Source organism: Dromaius novaehollandiae, chromosome 1, assembly GCF_036370855.1.
Source record: "Dromaius novaehollandiae isolate bDroNov1 chromosome 1, bDroNov1.hap1, whole genome shotgun sequence".
Classification (NCBI taxonomy): domain Eukaryota; kingdom Metazoa; phylum Chordata; class Aves; order Casuariiformes; family Dromaiidae; genus Dromaius; species Dromaius novaehollandiae.
The window spans coordinates 179,998,005-180,015,415 of record NC_088098.1 but is presented as its reverse complement, the minus strand read 5'-3'; the positions used below and the strand labels follow the sequence as shown (position 1 = coordinate 180,015,415).

At 35.0% G+C, this 17,411-nt stretch overlaps 1 long non-coding RNA gene across 1 annotated transcript in view; it reads right to left on the bottom strand.

Moving 5' to 3' along the window:
- Positions 1–8,210: 8,210 nt before the first annotated feature.
- LOC112988494 (uncharacterized) overlaps positions 8,211–17,411 on the bottom strand; it is a 59,598-nt gene continuing 50,397 nt past the window's right edge. The window contains exons 3-4 of the long non-coding RNA XR_010387218.1: positions 12,052–12,255; positions 8,211–9,158 (exon numbers count right to left, since the gene is read on the bottom strand). This is a non-coding gene — a long non-coding RNA (uncharacterized LOC112988494). The remainder of the gene's footprint in view (positions 9,159–12,051; positions 12,256–17,411) is intronic.

The following is a 17,411-nucleotide window of genomic DNA, read 5'->3' as shown; positions in this document are numbered from 1 at the left end:
CCTTGGTTTGATGGCAACCACAAACATTAAGAATTATTATCGTACACCGTCATCCAGGTCTCTGATCAAGATGTTAAATATTATTGACTCCGCTAATGACCCTTGATAATCAACTGCCAAATATACTTGGTACCATTGACTACAACCCTTTCAGCTCCAAAGGTCTACCAGTCCTTTCTGTATCCCACCAATTTGGCAGTCAGGATACTATGGGAGGTTCAAGGCTTTGCACAGGTCAAGGTAAATGACATCCAGTCTCCTTGTCAAGGTAAATAACATCCAGTCTCCTTGTCCAGAAGGCCAGTCATTTCATCATAGCAGGCATTCATGTTGGGCAGGCATGAATTGCCCTTGATAATGTCACTCTGGCCATTTCCAATGACCTTTTTGTTTTCCTGTGACAGGAAATGGCTTCCATGAAGACTTGCTCCTCAGCAACTGCGGTGAGGCTGTAGGATCTGGTCTACGGTTCCCTGGATCCTTCCTGAAGATGAGAGTAATGTTTTTCCTTCTCCAGCCACCGCAGCTTTTCAAGCAGGAAAGAAGTCCCTCACAGTGATATCTGTCAGCTCAGTCAGGACATTTATATGCATCCCATCTGGTCCCTTTGACTTGTGTAAATCTGTAAGTAGTCCCTAGTTTGACCGTGTTTTAATCTGGGTGGTCTTTCCTCCAAACCTACAGACCTGGGAAGTCTGACATTTGCCAACAAATACTCTGGTGAAGAAGACATTGCATACCTCACATTTTCTGTGTCATTTGTCACTAGCTCATCAGCCTTATTTGGCAGAAGTTTAATATTGTTCTTTGTCTACTTTTTGCATCTGATACATATTTCTAAAGCCTTTTTTGTTGTGCTAGACATCCCTCACCAGTTTCTTCTTCAGCCAAGGCTTGGCCTTCCTAATTCCACACCTGCCCGTCTGGGATGGGTATGTTCTTACCAGACACAATATTTTAGTTTTCTTTCTGTTCTTTTGTTTTGTTTTGATTTGATTTGATTTGGGTTTTTTTGGTTGCTTTTTTTCATCTTCTCTTGATTCTACATATGGTGTTTGAGAAAAAGCCATTTGAAATCCATAATAGTCTATACTTCAGATGCTGCTGGGAGAGCGCTATAAATTACTGTATAGTCTTTTTTTTTTAAGTTTTATGTTGTATATCAAGAACCTTCTATTAAAGATCCTTCCTCCCCTTCTCCTTTCCCTAGCACACAAATGTGGATGAAATACTCTGTGCAAATGTATTTTTCACACGACGATGTGCAAATAAATGTTCATTTTCATAAGTAATGAGGAATAAACTCTAGAATATACATAGAGACATGCACATACTTCTCTCCAAACAGATATTATGACCAAAACAAACAAACAAAAAGTCACTTTGTAAAGATCAATATAAATTGGAGTGAGACATATGATGAAATTAAAGTTATTTTAAAATAATAAAATACCTTAAAATAATTCTCAGTATTTGCCCCACTCTTTCATTAAGTCTCTTTTGCATGACTCCATTTACATAAGTATGTGACTACTAACTTTGAAGTCATCCAATGAGTCACATAGATTGACACTTTAATTGCTACTGTTTGTTTCATAATTCCTTTTGTTAAGAACAAAGGGTAGTTTAATAATTCACCAATATATGGAGTATAAAAGAATCCATACTTGCTCTATTTTGGCAGTTAAATTGATTTTCTTTTACTGTGTGAAGTCAGAAATGTAATATATCTGATTCATTTGATTTTTTTCTCTATTTCTAAATCATTAGATTGCCCTCCATGTAATTGCTGTGCCCAAGGAGTCTCAGAAAAAAAGACTCATCTCTAGATAATCAATTTCTGATAAGAAAGTAGGCTGCTTCAGGATTGCTTTGCTATTCCTAAAGGAAGACTGTTCATCTAATTAGAAAGAGCATGCAGAATCCTGTTTCTGCCTTAGAACACTAAAACTATTAATTTCTTAATACTGCAAGCCATGTAAGCAGTGAAAGCCACAATATTTCAGTCTAGCCAGAGCAACAATACAATTCAGTGTTTACAGAAGTTGCTTAGGGAGGAACTGAGGGAATAAAACATTTTAAAAATTGTTCTAGCATATTACATTTTAATTAATGCTTTTATCTGTGGGAGAAGCATCTACAAACAGATAAAAAAGTGGCATCCTGAGAATCTCAGCTGTCTATAGTTTTATGAAGAATAAGAACAGGAAAATGTTGTTTGCTCTAGTAATAATAACCTTTTTTAATTTAACATTCGGACAAATATGTATTTAAACAGCAGTTAAATATACATTTTGAGATAATGGTTTGCTGTCATATCAAATTCATCAGTGTGTCAGAATTTAGAAGTTTTACAGTGTTTTCTATTAGCACTTATTTGATTGCTGATCCAATTAAAAAAGTTATCCTGTGCATGCATGAAAGCTAAAGAAAACATCTCACAAGAAATAATTGTTGTATATCTTAAGCACTTAATCCTTAGCCTTCTGCTCCAAAAGCAGGATCCCAAACCAAGCTAGACAGTGTTCTCCCTATATGCTGTATGTGCAGAGATGAGTGCTTTGGAAGAATTTAACAGCCGAAGCATCCCCAGGAAGCGAGATCCTTAGTCTCTCCACCCTTATCAATCTGAAGGAATTCAAACCCACATCTTCTGTCTCCAGAGCAGCATCACTGATTTAAGCTAAAGGCTCTGTATTTACCTTTTAATGAATCTGCAAATGCATCACTAAACAAGGGAGTCATAGTTACTAATGGGAGAGATTAATGTGTAGGGTATTCTAGTAGGGGCGAACACTCCACTGCGCTTCTATCTTCTAGAGCAAACTAGCTTTAAAATGTGAGCTAATATTCATGTGAGTTAATAATGTTCTGTATAACTCTAACTATAAGTGAAAAAGGATCTAAAAACAAAAAAAATGTATTTTTAAAATAATGTTTCAATGACTTATGTGATCTGGTCTAGTTACTCTCCCATTACATTTACTTCACTAGCAACAGTCCTGATTTGAACAGATGTAAAAGCGAATATACAGAAATCAACAATAACAATCATATATACAGATATATTTAATATAAATGTTTATCAGGTTCTAATGTAATATGTTACATCTAGATTCTAAATTATTTCATAAAATATGAAATTATTAGGCTAGTATTTTAAAGATGTTTGTCCTGATCATGGGCACATCTTTTAATTGCAAATAAAAGAGTCCTATTAATATCAAGAGAGACAGTCCCTGTAATACCACAGTGCTTAGCCATGTTACACTCAAAATCTTGTTATTGACAAAAGGGAACGCATCATAAACATGAAAGCATGCATTTATTGTTGGTCCAGTTAACACTCTAGCAGTCTAATAGTTCAAATTATCTAAGTAATACAAAAGAGGGTCATGAACAATATGATTAAAATTGTTATTCAGAAAGGCCTTCTTAGTATCTAATAATTTTCTCTGGTGTTATAGTCACCCTTCCAATATTCCTTTGAGTCTTTTGACAATTTCAATCTTTCTTGAGAGGAACTGGGGAGGATTCCAAGAAACTGTCATCTTTCTGAGATCTTCACCAGGAAGACTATGATGTCTGCAGTAAAAATGCCTTCCTCTTCAGTGTGTGGTTTACTGCTTGTTATTTATATATATTTTCTTATCACAGTCTGCTTCCTTCTCGTGTGATCCCAGCTAAGGTTTAAAAGTTGTGCGGTGGCCTCCCCCAGCCTGAGCTGACGCAAAGGGCTATTGTTCATTAGCCAGAGACTCCTTTGGGGTGTCAGACCTTCACCAGACATGCTATTCCCAGGCTGGCAGCTACAGCAGGTCAGGTCATGGTCACTTGACCACTAGGGAATTGTTACGAGATGCTTAGGCCAGCTCAGGCCAAGGCAAGCACAGAGAGGTCTGCTTTCCAGCTCCTGCTCAGGCCACGTAAAACAAGCAAGGGATAAGCTGCTCCCCACTGCTTGTTAGGCCCTACCCCACACATATGCAAGTGCATAAACAACAACTAAATGTCTAGGAAAAGGTGTTTCTAAAACATGTCTATGTACGTGCAATATATAAGGAAGGTTCAGTGAAAAAAAAAAAAAAAGGCAAAACTTCTGTGTTAGAAAAATGCTAAGGTCCCAAAGCCAGCCATCAAAAAACTTCTCGACCTACATTTTCCAATAAAGACTGTAATGGGGACTGCAAGACTGTAACTATACCAATGCCCTTTCCAAAAGAGAGAATTTCCATTTTTTAGCCTCATTTCCAAAGGAAAACAGGCTTATACATTCATGTTAATTTTGCACCCTGATAATCTTTGAATCTGTTGGACATCTTCCAAATATGACAAGCAAGAATATTCATGCAGATATCACTCTCTAGATACCAGATGGAATGGTGAGAACCAAATTGGTATATACACTGAGGGAAAGGCTTATTCTGACCTATAAGCTATTCTGGAGCAAAACAGTTCATGGGTAATGAAAAGTCATTGCAATTATATAAAATATAATACTATCTAATGTCTCTTCCTGTGTTGAATCTTTTCTACTATTTATCAAATAAGTAAAAATTATTTGAAACAAGGAGATACAAAAAAAAAAAAGAGTAAGCTGACGGGATACCAAAAATGAAATTCTTAGTATGCCAAAGATTTCCTCTCTTTCTCTGGAATGCTTTAACCATTAAAGATAGTCATATTCTCTGTCTGTCCCAAAACAAAAGACTTCTGGAGAAACAGCACACTTTAAAAGAGTCAGAGTAAGGATACCCTCACCACCTGGACTGGCTTTTCAGTTACACCTAGGCTTGAATCTCCTCAGAAAGAGGAATAAATTGAACCCAGGTCTACACACTCTCAGTGAATATTTTCACCAGTGAACTGTTTTGGTAAAAGAAGGATAAAACTCCACAACTGGAATTCTTGTTCTTCACAGAAGACAGGATATTTTCCACAGCTATGTAAGCTAGAACCATAGGCCTATATGGTTTCTTTGTTTTCTTCATTGGTTATTGGGAAGCAAAATGAGAGCATATTCTTCACTGGAAATATGTGGAAGGAATGCAATTCTGCCTGACATGTACACTGATGGAGTACACAATTAAATGCAAATGCAACATCTAGACTGGGAAGGAACAACAACAAAAAAGTGTATAGATTCAGTCTTGTATGTGCAAGAAATGTTTCTGAGACCACAAAAAAAGAAAAAACAAAAGAAAAATCTTACATCGATGGAAAACTGGCAGCCATTTTGAAACCGTTAATGTAATCTTTCAGGCCTAATATTTCAGAAACAAAAACAATACTAATAAGAAGAAAAAAATGGCAGTAGGCTATTGTATGTTTAACTTGCAAAATGAGAACAGAGAATAGAAATTTAATGTGTTTGATAACAGTATCACATAGGAATGCATATAAAACATTTATATCCCTCTTCAGATAATTGTCTTCATTCCAAATAAGGAAAGAATTTATATCTTTTTTGGCTTTAAAAATTATGTGCCTTATTCTTATCTTTTTTTTTCTTATTTACACGAATTATGTCATAAAGGATCCTTTTTTTCTTCTTTTTCATGAACTACAAAGAAAGTCCTTAAATTAATCCTTAAATAAAATTGAGGCTGGATCTGAGATATTCTGTGTTTCTGGATTTCACTGAGTACTCAGTGCTCATTTTTCCGTGTATTATCCTGTCAAATATAACAATGATGTACTAAATACAGTAATATTCAAAAGAATGCAGGAGGAATAGCTCCAATCCATATGTTATTATTATTAAAGGAAAAAAAAATCTGTGAAGTAATAGGGTAAGGAGGACCCATTCTTTTCAAATTACATCACCATAAAGTTTTAAAATTAAGACTTAGACCCTTGTCTGATTTTTGGGAAGTGTCTCCTCAACAATTCCATTTAACCTAACTACACAATCTTAGCCAGATCAAGCAAGAATATACCTAAACGTAGTTTTGGCTTAATGATACGGTCTTATTGTACATATTCTTTAAATCCTTATTTGCTGACCTTGGTAAGAAAATATACAATTATAGCAGATGCCATTAAACTAGAGAAGCAGTAAATGCTCTGCAAACAATTCTTGGAGCAACCCTAAAATAAGACTTATTCCTTTTATCTGTGATATTTTAATGGACTCAGAATTTGCATTTCAGTGATTTCTGTCTCATCAATGGGCTTTATGCATCACCTGCTGGGTTGCTTGAAATTTATTTGGAGGAGAAGAAAAAAGCATTCTAGACTTCTTTGAAGCTATAGCTTTTGGAAATAAAAAATAAAACCCCTGTTTAAAAATAATCCTCTTGCTCGGGTAAGCTTTTTTTTTTTTTTTTTTTTTGAAAGTCGCGTTCATGTAAGCATTGTAGTTGCAGCATATTCAGTAGACCAAAGCATACCAGGAAAGCCATTAACTGTTTGATGGATTGTGGTATTGGGTGCATGAATACACAATAACCTTTATAGGTTTTCTATAGACCGCAAAGTATAATGTTAGATTTTTCAGGTAATAATTGTTGCATATTACTATTCCTAAGGGACTTTCTATATTTGGCTAGTCACTATTCACTTTCACTGCTTGCTTTTCATCAGTTATTTTTGGTTGGATTGATGGTCATAGTATCTACAAATTGGAACTGAGGACTAGATTTACCAAAGACTTAAAAATACAGTTCTTCCCAACAGGCCTTTGCCAGTTCTTAGCCTTCATTGTTAAATTATAATCCTCAAACAAACAAAACGAGATGTCTGTCTGAATTAACTTTCAAATATATATGTAGGAGCAGAATGGTGCAGGTATAAAAATGCGTACTGTTTCTGGCGTGTTCTTACGTGTCCAGTGCATGCACTTTGACCAGGTCGCTGCTGATAAAGACAGGCACCATAGCTTGTAAAACTGACTTCCATATGTGTTCACTGGAGATGCTAAATGCTAAAATTGAACTGAACTACTGCTTTATTTAATGATAAAAGCTTCATAATTACACAACTCAAAATCAGTGAATATGCATGAAAAATCCACATCAACCTCTTCTTGTAGACTTCTACAAATGCACAAACATACACTGACACATGATGAAAAGTTACTATACAGCCTTTCAGCAACAGTGTGAAAAGAAAGAGCATCTTCTCCATCTATTTTGGACTGAAAAAATGTAATAATATGAGAGTTATGTTAGCAATTTCTAAGATAATTAGACTTTATTTTTATGCTGGTGTTTTGAAAACACTTATTTTACAAGTAGTACTTCAATACTGTAATGATCCAAACCATAAATAAAAGCAATTTCTCATGAACAAAAAACAAAATGGATTTAGGAAAAAAGGCAGCAAAACATCGCAAAATAAATCAATGATATGTATATTCTGAAGGCAGAAATGGGAAAGATTTTACAGAGCATATAATGTGTTCACCATTAAAAAAGACACACACTGAAAAATGGTAACAGGGTTTGAAAAACAGCCTAGCCAGTTCTATGACTAGTAATGAGCAGTCATACATACCAAAATAAGAGCAATCACATTTGAAACTTTGGGACATAGATTAGCCTCTGCATTGTTCTGGAAAGATTTTTCCCTGTTGTACGGCAATGCAGGATTGGCCAGATGCATTTTGGGACTTGGGGGGTTCTTTTGAAATACCAGGATATTGTACTTGATGGAGCTGGCTTGAATCAGTGACGTACCATAATACTTTGAGAAAATAAATGACACGTATAACAGTATTTGAATATACACAGAATTGTGGTAAAGTGCTCTCCCAGCTGGCAAAAACAGACACGTAAGCTCCTTGAAATTCACAGCGTTACTATGTCAGTTAGACTCATGATAAAGGATGAACATTAATGAAACATTAACACTGTGGAACTGAGTTGATGAGAAATTTAAACTCCAGGGATTTTGCTGTGTGAGGGGGAAGAGAGATATATGAGACATTGATAAAGCAACATACTATATATGAATTTAAATTATTTCCATGTGGTTTTAATGTAAATGTATAAATTTAAATTACTTTTTTTTCTCTCCTATCATTTTTAATTTGTTTTACAGAAATAAATGATAAATGAAAGAAGTGTTTCATCTGATATGATTTATCCCATAATAAAACTAATGGAAAAATGTCCTCAAAGAGGTACCAAAATATTTATTCACTTAAGGTGAACAGGAGAAATATCAAACAAACAAGAAATAAAAAAATCTTTACGAGAAAAGCTTTTTCTTTTTAGGTTTTATTTGCATTTTGAAGTTGACATATTTAAAACAATTAAAATGTCTGAATATTAAGGAAGAGATTTGGTTTTAGATTAAAAAAAATCATATTAGACCAAATATGAAGTTTGTTAATTTTACATTTAAAAGGAGAAGGAAAAGAAAAAAAGAACAAATATCTCAACTAAACCAAACATTCTTTTTTTAATATGTATTTTTAGTTCTGACTTTGAACAAAAGCATTCTGTATTTAATGTTTGCATTCAGAATGTAACTGTCTTACTACACTTTGAATTAGGAGGCAGGTGGGGATGTAATAAGAATGTAAGATAGAGAAATTATTTCATAAATATGTAGATTAAGATGAGGACTTTCATTTCATCCAATAAACAGTGAACCTCTAGGCTGTGTGGAAGAGTACTCAAATGCGAATGTTGGCATTTGCGGTGGCTGAAGTGTGCTATGAGGTGTTACATTCACATGCAATACTTTGACCTGGACATGATGAAGGCATAAATCACTATGGCAGGAGAAGATACAGACACCTGGCCTAGCAGAGAGGTAGGAGGGAAAAAACACCTAAAAACAGTGTGTTCAGGAAAAGCACAATCATTATAGTGTGAAGCACACTGGAGATGTGAGCCAATTCTATATAGCTTAGCGTAGAGTAAGATGTGACCTAGACTTTATTCTCAGCACATTTGTTCTGCCATTTCTTTCAGAATAGCTAGCAGTGCTAACAATTCAGAAGTTTAATAAAAAAGAATTTGTGTGTGTGTGTGTGTGTGTGTGTGTGTGTGTGTGTGTGTATGCAGACCAAGATGCAATCTGGCTATAATAATTGATGGTATAGCTTCTCAACCCTTGTGTTGACAAATACTTTCAATTTCAAGATGAGAAGATTTCAGCATATAGCTTCTCACTAGATCTTTTTTTTTCCCCCCTCTGTTGCCATCCTGGAAAAAAAACACAAGGTATAGGGAATGTCAGTATTGTATTTGGAAATAAATATATCTGCTAATACAGAAATTTCTAATGAAAACAAACTACTGAGTGTTGGCCAGCTGTACTCCACACCTTCTGTTTGACAGAAGGAAGAATGCGTTCCAGAACAATAATTCTGTATGCTCCTCACCAGTGCTACCTCTGTCTGTAGTTATATACTGGGTGAATAAATTGCTTTTTGTCTATCCAGAAGTGTAAGGAAGCAGACTGGTTCCTGGACTTCAATGCTTAAGAGCCAACAGACATATTAAGACATCCTTTTAAATATTATAATTGTGAGCTCTGTAGAATTCTAAAGGGGCATCTTGTACAGAAAAATAACACATTGGCTATTGAAATATTCATTCTTTCATTGATCTGTCTGGTAATAGCAGTAATGATTCAAAGAGCAGTAGAATGAATAAGAATAACAGTACAAACCAAGACGCTGTTTTGCAAGGGATCGTCATATTATTTAAGGGCCTTAGTTCAACAAATGATGTAATTGTTCTTGATTCACGGAAGTACTTAACCAACAGCTTAAATATAAGAACATATTTAGATTCCAACAAAGTCAGTGGCAATTAGACACATCATTTATGGTAAATATGTATCTAGACTTTTCGAAGAATAGGGAAGGCTTTATGAAGTAAGGCCTTTTTCAGTAAAACAGTGGCTAAATTAAGAGATCTAGGAACCAGATTTGACAGACAGGAACAAGAATTGAATACAAATATTGAAGCATGATCTGTTAATGGAGATTCATTTTATGATTGTTTTGAAGTTTTTTGGGTTCAACAATGTTCCATTTGTTGAAGGAGAGCACAAGGACATACTATTTATCTGTGTTCAGATTCATGGAAATAAGACCTAACATATTCAGTATAAATCATGGTAAACTGTCAGGATGAAAATCACAGAGAGTGTTTTTAAGATCATTCTGCTTCAGACCAGTCATTAAGCTGACACACATTTCATTTCAGGTCTGTATTTTTAAATACTTATAACAGCTGTGTGCAAAAGATTTATGGATTTTAATTTACAATGTATTGTGAATAATGAGCATTGAATATTTAATATTTTTGTATATCATTCTCCATCACACTTTATAGCGTTAAAAAAAAGGGAGAAATACAGTCAGTCTTTTCCATTTTAAGTCCTTATTTCCATCAAGAGCATTCAGATAACTGATGGGTATTTGGAAAAAAATCTAAAAGCAAACAACATTGAAGGTCTTTATATATATATATATATATATATGCATATATATATATAAAATAAAAATGAGACCAAGTTTTTAGCAAAAGCTATATTATTTTTAAATACTTTGACTCCTCACTGTGAGCCACTGTAATGAAGGTATTAAAATGAAGTAATGCATTGGCATACTTGATGACTTTATGCATATCTCTAAATTACCCTAAACTTTTACAATCCTCAAGCATGATATAAAGACCTGAAAACCAGGGAGAATGTTGTTGTGATGAAACAATAAATCAGAATGTAGGTCTTGTATTTTTTTTAGCTGGTTGTTTTATTTCCTCTAGCATTATCACAGGCTATGCTTATCTGTTGTGTACTCTTTGCCTATTGCTGAACTGCTACACTCCTGTTTGATCTTATGTAAAGTACAAATAGAAGAGAAAGAAATAAATGACCTACTTGAGTAATCAGAGGTGTAAAGAACCAGATAGGAGAGGAAAGACTTTTTGTAGAGCACAGACATTCTATAATAATATTTCTGATTAATACACTTTTCTTTTTCTATTAATTACTTTTATGCTATGAGCGCAGTACCCTGAAAAGCAAAAAAAAAAAAAAAAAGTAGTAAAAATATTATTTTTAACCATTTTATTTACTGTGTTGAAAAATAGAGTACAGAATGAATAAGAGAAAACATGCCTTTCCAAATGAAAATCAGAACTTAAAAAGGTAAAATAAATGGAATGACATAAGTGATTTTGCCAGTTTACTAGCAAAGTTGCTTCTTGGAACAACATGTGTAAAAAGTGCGTATGTATGAATATGTAGCTGGGTGAGCATACACATTATGAATTTTAAACTAACTATATTTATGGAAATAGCTTAATTCAATCATTTATTTCAGAATGGTGTGGCAGCTTTGCTTAGTAAAAGCATTTCAGAAACAGGTCAACTTGGCACTTCATTACTCCCTTACACTACTTAATTAATTACAGGGACAAAGTTAAAATACTATTAAATCACATCTACATCACAAATTGAAACTCTAATTTAAATGGGTCAGAGCATAGCCAGGTAGCAACACGGAATCCTGGAAAACTTTCACCTGTATTGTGAATTGGTCTAAGCAGGAAATAGGAAGTTGGAACCTGGAAAATTTACAATACACTTCTTAACAAAGTTAATCAAGCAAAACAAGCCACTGAATCAGATGAATTGTGCCTTTAGTGAATCACCTCTTATTTAATGAGAAAAGGAGCATAGAATGACTAGTTCAGATTGCCACTGCAGGTGTCTAAGGTGAGATGGACACCTAAAAGTCTGCTGGCTTATCCATTGTACAGGATTGTATCTGATGAGAGCAAATTGCAAACAAATTTAAAAAAAAAATGTAATACATAGATACTGATATATAAATATCTTTTTGATGATCCTCATTCTGACTGCAGCAACAGACATCTTTGTGACTAGTATTTACTCCAAGCAAGCAAAAAACCTGTATTTTATCCTAAAAGTCTTGATCTGAATTTGCTTCTCTTTCAATAATCAGTGTAATGTGGTTTCAAATGTATTTTAAGTCAGACAAATTTCCAACAGGTAATGAAAAAAATCCTAATTTTAAGTGTCTTAATGAAGCAGCCTGGCGATTATGATTACACATACCTCTGCAGAGACACACATCAAGAAGCTTTTGTTCACTGTCATTGTTGGATCTTTCCTTGATAATCTTTAAAAAGTTTAAGATGGACACGTCCACTGATTTTCTTCTGCTGTGCCTGTCATGATGCTTTTATGGATCAAATTACCAATTCAGTCCTTTATAAATGCCAGTGTACATTTCTGAGACTGATATGACAGAGCTGTGAACTGAAAAAGACATAAAAAATCAGGAAGGCAGAGCAACAAGAATAGAAGCAAAGGAGGAAGTGTGTTATTTCCTAGATTCCATATAATTTGTTGTTCATGTTCGTTTCCTTGTATGACAAGAGACATGGAGAGATTATTTTTGTTTGGGGTGTGTGTGTGTGTGTGTATATATATATATATATACACACACAAATATTTTGCCTCTGAGAAGAAGCTTTATAGAAGCTTTTTTCAGTAAGTTGTTTTCATCAAAAATTCAAAGTTAGCTCCTGTCTTTGAATAAATGTTTTATGTTAGGGGGATGCTGAACCTGGTAGCCTGATAGAGGTGAGGCTGCCACAGCTCTTCTGTTTGTGTGCAGGTGAGCTTTTTCTAACATAACCTAACATTTTGAAGTATGTGTCAAAACTTTAGAGCAGTTCTTCTAAAACAGTATCTTCATGATCAAAATTGTTATTTCAATGATTTTTGTATTTCAAAAGAAAGCTCAAAATCCCTTGAAGAAATTGGTTTTATTTTATTTTGTTTTTTTCTAATCACAAAAAGAAATTTCCTCATTTGATTATTTTTTTTTTAACACAGTGGTTAGATATTTTGATCATGTAGATAAAATACTATGGCAGGTGATACCTTTATGAACTTTTCAAGCACAGTCTAGAATGTGAATTAATTCATGAATATTCATGCATGTATAGGTATGGTCTCTGTCAAAAATTCATAGAACATAGAACAAAAAGATAAACAGTCATTCGATAGATATAAAAAATATGGAAAAAGTTTGTGTCATTTTTCAAATTTCTCTGAAAGCCTGAGTCTGACTCTCTGTGTTGCTCCTGAGTTTTGATATCTCAGTCTCTAATCAAGATATCCTGAATTGATTTCCTGAAGATAGATCAATATTCTAGGTTAAAATCTGGAAATGTATCTTGAATCGGGATCCAGTATTTCACTGGGATTTAAATCATTAAGTAGGAATTAGGAATACAAGTATCTTTGTTTGATTCTACATAGAACATTAAGCAAAACCATCTTAGAATTCAACGTTCTAACTCTTCTCATGAAAAGACAATAAGATTTAGGCTTTGGAGAAGATATTAAAATTTAATTTATGCTATTATAATTTCAGTTCCCAACTCTGTGAAATTCACAACCTTGAACTAGATACTGAAGATGAGATTCTGTCTTCCTAGCCTATTCACTTAACTTTTTGCCTTATGGCAAGGACACTCCTAGAGAATTTCCAGTCCTTTAGTATCCATGAAAAGGAGAATTTAAAGCCTTTAAAGGATTCCAGAGTGAAACCTGGTTCTCTTTTAAATTTATACACTTCAATCAGGAAGGGAAAGACAGAAGGAGTACGGGCTCCTATTTCACTTGGAATACTAAACTGAGGCATAAATTCAGCAAAATGGAGTCCAGTTACTTTTTTCTGATGCATTACATGGGGAATAATGAGACTCCTACCTCAAGACTTGCCACAGTACACTGAGTACAGAGAGGTCTTGCGCAGGTACAAGAAAAAGTGAAAACAGGGCTTGCTTGCAATATTTTTTCCCCTTTTATCAATGATGTAATGAGTTTCCTTTGTCTATATGGATTCACAACATGAAATTGCTCTCAGGATTGTAGACAAATCCTGGTTCATACACAGAAATAAATAATGGAAACGAATTCATGTTAATCTGTTTTCCCACTGAATGCCCTATCTACTGAGCTACAGAGTCAGATTACTAACTTACACATTGAGGCTGTGATAGGTGCCTCACAGGGATGCATGGGACTCCGGATGGCGTAGCCCATAGAAGAGGGGTTTGCTCTGGGGTGCTCCTCAGGTGCATCATGGCCGGTGCCACCACACTGTGGGCTTGCTGCAGCCTGGGGGCACATCCTCTAATGAACCCATGATTGACAAGTCCAGACAAAGGGGAAGTGGCACCGCAGACCCACACCATAGACATCTCAGCGCTGTGGAATTACCCACGGAACAACCTGTTGATATGCACGCTGTTATTGACTGAGGCCATACAGCTTTTGTGTAACCTTGCTCTGGGAGTGTTTGATTGGTTACAACATCCCTTTGTGTGGACTTGGACTCACCATCGTCTGGCCTGTGGACCTGACAACCCACCCACCAGTGAGGATGCCCCTGATGCTGACTGCCAGGGAGAACAGGAATCATACCGGTGCAGCTCATGCATGGGGAGAACAATCCAAGGAAAACTATAGAGGAGGGGTGGCCCCATAGGAACGAGGAAAGGGTGAGCATGGTTGTCATACTGTGCATTTGTGGCTTAATCATAGAGCTCTGACATATATATATTTTATGAATTCTGTTATATTTCTAGCTTTACTATACTTTTAGCTTTATTATAACCTCTTATCCATCATAAATTCTTATACCTGACAAATGATGATCTCTCGAGTTCAGCACGACTAATCTCAGAATGTGATAGAATCCCGGAGGCCCCTCTATTAGCACGTCACAGTCTGGCCTACTAACTTTTGCATTTCACATTGTATCTTCTCTCTTAAATTCATGAAAAACAGTGGAGAACATTTTTGCCCAGAATATCTTAAAGCAATGGTCAAAACACTTTCCACTTTCTCAAAACAAGAAAGTTTTGTGTTCAAATTCTCTCAGGTTGACAAGGGTGTATAATCCAGGTCTCCTGTATCCTGAGTAAATACTTTTAACTATTAGATTTATTATGCAAAATAAGAATGCTGGTACTCAAATGCTATTTCTGAAGTTTCATATCATACTTAAACTCTAAGTGGTTTAAGCATGATCTGAGCATACTTGAAGACTTTGGTACTAGCATACCTAATTTCTATGTCTCAGTAACATGAAGCAGCTTATTGTTATCTAAAATGTTTATACTATCAAATAGCTTAGCTTCTTATTCCCTCAATCTGTGTCTCCTAATGGTGTGCATCCCATCTGTTAGCTCATTCCTGAGATCTCTTAAGCACTGAACCAGATAGAATCCTTCTGAAATAAAGCCTGTGTATAATTGCATGAATAGATTAATTACAATGGCCGATTCCAAAAGGCAATACGGAGAAAACTATAACTTCGTTCTTTCTTTCATTCTGCCATTCCCTACCTCAGTCCCATAAGTCTTTGGACCTGCATTCACCTTGTCCTCATGCCACACCTATGCCAATTAATATCCACATATTTCATACTGTGAAAACACAACTCTTTTGGTTTGCAGTATCCCTCAAATTATTTCAGACTCTTTAGGTTGACAAAAAGGGAGCATGTGAAATAATAGTGTGTGAGAACTAAAGCATCATCACATGTCCCAGAAGAGACCGCCCAGAGAGAGTCAAGTGCTATCTAGTGACTTGTTTGCTGTGAGACGCTAACTCTGAGCACTGTGCCCATTACAAGCCACTGTTCACCAACTGGTATGGAGGCCAGGGATGTTTCGCTGGTGCAGATACAGTTAGCAAAGTATATGTGGCCACAATTACATATTCCAGAAAAAAATAGACTTGCTTTTGGGAATGCAATATGGCACAGCTTCAGCTGTACAAGACACTGTACTCTAGGACTCCTAAATATATTACCTTCAGTTTTATTGAAGCGTTGCCCTAAATTTAATCTCCTGAATTCCATAAAAAATATAACTTTAGATACTTAGATGGTTTGCTTAATGCATATTCTCAACGGCTAATCATTTTTTGAAAACAGACTACAGCATTCCCTATCCAGTTTTTATATTGCAGATCTGGAAAGAGCTTAGTGACATTTAAACATTAAGCATTCAGAACTAGAAGCAGAATTTAGAAAAAAATCATTTCCCATATATACTACATAGGGAGAGTGACCACTTACCTGTGTAAATTACAATATCCAGCAATGAAGCTCCAGATTCATTTTATCTAACTACAAGAGTTACCATCAGCATTTTCAGCAGTCAGTAGAGAGAGATAGGTATGCTTACAGGATGGCTCAGCCCACCTACAGTATGAATCATTTTCCAGATATGCTTATTTTACATCATTGATTACAGAATAGATCTAAGGAGACATATATGGAGTTGTATGGTTTTGGTTTTGGTTTTGCTTTTGATAGGAGCGACACTTTTATGAAACTAGGGATTCTTTTTTGTATTGATGACGGTTACAATCTAGGATGATGATTTTAAGACCAACTCAACTTTTTGAGTACAACACCAGGCAGTATTTCACATTGCAAAAAGCAAATATTACAGTATCTTGTGTCCTTGAATTAATATAGACTTTCTTATTTCACTGCTTAAACCTGAACATATTTTCTGCGTATTTAACTATAGAACGCTTCAAAATGCAATGCAAATGATTTATCTCTTTTTCATGCCAGCAGATTTAACAGGTTATACTCAACTGATGCCTCGAAATCTTGAGTTTTGATAGCCATGAAAACATTGAGGTGGCTTGTGTACTTAGGTATTTATGGCTGTATATTTAAATTTCTTGATTTCTCCTTATAAAGAGGCCTGCAGCTTGACTGTTGTCTTTATTTCTATCCAGGTGTTCTGGTACAGCTACAGAAAAGAGATCACCTGCATTCTCCATTTCAAAAATATCTTGATAGGTTTTTAAATATATTTTTCATATTCCTGAATATATTCTGGTGCATTCACAAATAAATTTCTGGACATTTGGCCCACAAATAGTGAACAGAGATCAGACAACAAAAAGTTTTTTTTCATATAAATTCATTCATTTTTTCATTCACATTTCCAGTAATTTGTAGCCCTGCTCTGTTTTTTGTTTTGTGCACCCTTTCTGACTACTTTATTTATAGTATTTAGGATAAGCAATCTATTTCCATTTTAATTTGCAGCTATTCAAGACAAATTGTTTCAACTAACTCCACAATAACTGATCATGCCAAAAACTAGAAGGGGGTAAAACAACCAAGAGCCTCATTAGGAAAAAAGTTAAATGATGAAGCTTTCAAAAAGCCTGAACATTCTATGTGGATGAACCTGAGTGCTCAAGACTTTTTTTCCCATATATAGACCTGTTATTTGTCTTTTATTCCAGGACAGTGAACTTTCTTTTCTTTATATTTCTGGCTGCATACTCATTAGGTCCCAGTCCATTGATGATGATGATCTTAATCTAGATGAGTCCAGTATCCATTTGCTTGCAATATCCAT